Raw genomic sequence first — 1,694 nt, 5'->3', positions numbered from 1 at the left:
CTAATTTCAGATGGGCTGTGTACAGGTGCAGTGATCGGTAAGGTGCTCTGACAACTGATGCTTAAAGTTATTGAGGGAGATAAGAGTCTCCAGCTTCAGAGATTTTTGCAATTCGTTCCAGTCATTGGCAGCAGAGAACTGGAAGGAATGGCGGCCAAAGGAGGTGTTGGCTTTGGGAATGACCAGTGAGATATACCTGCTGGAGCGCAGACTACGGGTGGGTGCTGCTATGGTGACCAATGAGCTAAGATAAGGCGGGGATTTGCCTAGCAGTGATTTATAGATGGCCTGGAGCCAGTGGGTTTGGCGACGAATATGTAGTGAGGACCAGCCAACAAGAGCGTACAGGTCACAGTGGTGGGTATTATGTGGGGCTTTGGAGACAAAACGGATGGCACTGTGATAGACTACATCCAATTTGCTGAGTAGAGTGTTGGAGGCTATTTCCATTTATTAAAGTGGCCAGTGATTTCAATAGGCAGCAACATGACCACTAGAGGTGCACTTACCTAACATTACCACTAGTTAGTAGCGAACATCCACAGGAGTGCCTGCTTTCTCCACCACACAATGAAAGTTTTAGTTCTAAAAAAGACAAAACTATCCTCGGGGGAAAGGAAACTATCCCCAGGGGGTCAAAATAAGGAACGCTTCACGAATTTGCGTGTCATCCTTGCGCAGGGGCCATGCTAATCTTCTCTGTATCGTTCCAATTTTAGTATATGTGCTGCCGAAGCGAGCACAAACAAACACTCTTCACAGACATAATTTATAGGACCAGCCGAGATTAGCAGTCTCATTGACGGTTATTCTCTGGAAGCACCCTGATAAGACTCATATGCTTAAAACACACAGTCAACACACCTTTATACACACAGCGCTCTCTGTGGTACTATCTAAAAGCTTTAACAGTTGCCTTCTACCGAGCAGCAGGGCAGGCTGGGGTTTATGTAGAGTAGTAGGACCGTGCTGGGGCTGTGATTGGTGTCGTTTCCCCCCCTCCCTCATAACAGTCTTTCCTAGGCTAGTAGAAACTAAACTGATCCTAAATCTGTATCTAGTAAAAGCTTCTACTCAGAGCTGAGAAGACTCAGGCTTAGTGTGTGCTTTGAACCCTTTCACATTTGTAAAACAGCAGAAACTCTTACAAACAAGGAGAGGGGAAACTAAACTATGACATTTGTGCTGAACACTCACAAGTAGCCATCTTGGATTTTTTTTTAAATAAGATGGTCCCCTTTCACGTCCGCTGGTGCAGTACTGCATTTGTCCTCCAGAAGGAGCTCCATCCACAGCAAATAAGACTTGGGCGCGCAGAGAGCTGATAAGCGCTGTTCCACCGAACCTACGAAACACCTTGCCAGAAAGTCAACATCTGTGGCAACGGATAGAAATGTTATGAATTTCTCACGTTTGGCATCAACACATTTCTGCAATTTAGAACAAATGACAAGCCATGTTCAAATACTGCAACAGAAGTGATAGGCCGTCTGCGCTCTTTAAATGTCCTTCATACCTAAATAGTGTCTGTTCCAAGTGTGTATGTATCAAAATGAGAATACTGGAAGAGATGGAGACCCGCACACTGTCGAAAAGGATAAATACATCCAAAACTGAGGGTTACATTAATGCCTCCGTTTTGGATTGACTCTTTTTCGACACTGCGCGGTTCTCCATCTTTTCCAACAAATACA

General features: G+C 45.0%; 1 non-coding gene across 1 annotated transcript; it reads right to left on the bottom strand.

Annotated features, from left to right (window-relative positions):
• Positions 1-636: 636 nt before the first annotated feature.
• LOC121562498 lies at positions 637-743 on the bottom strand. The gene has a single exon (XR_005999539.2). It is a non-coding gene; the product is annotated as a U6 spliceosomal RNA (small nuclear RNA).
• Positions 744-1,694: the final 951 nt, after the last annotated feature.

The sequence above is a fragment of the Coregonus clupeaformis genome, unplaced genomic scaffold (assembly GCF_020615455.1).
Source record: "Coregonus clupeaformis isolate EN_2021a unplaced genomic scaffold, ASM2061545v1 scaf0090, whole genome shotgun sequence".
Classification (NCBI taxonomy): Eukaryota; Metazoa; Chordata; class Actinopteri; order Salmoniformes; family Salmonidae; genus Coregonus; species Coregonus clupeaformis.
The sequence above is the reverse complement of the archived record's forward strand: the minus strand, read 5'-3'. Positions and strand labels throughout refer to the sequence as shown.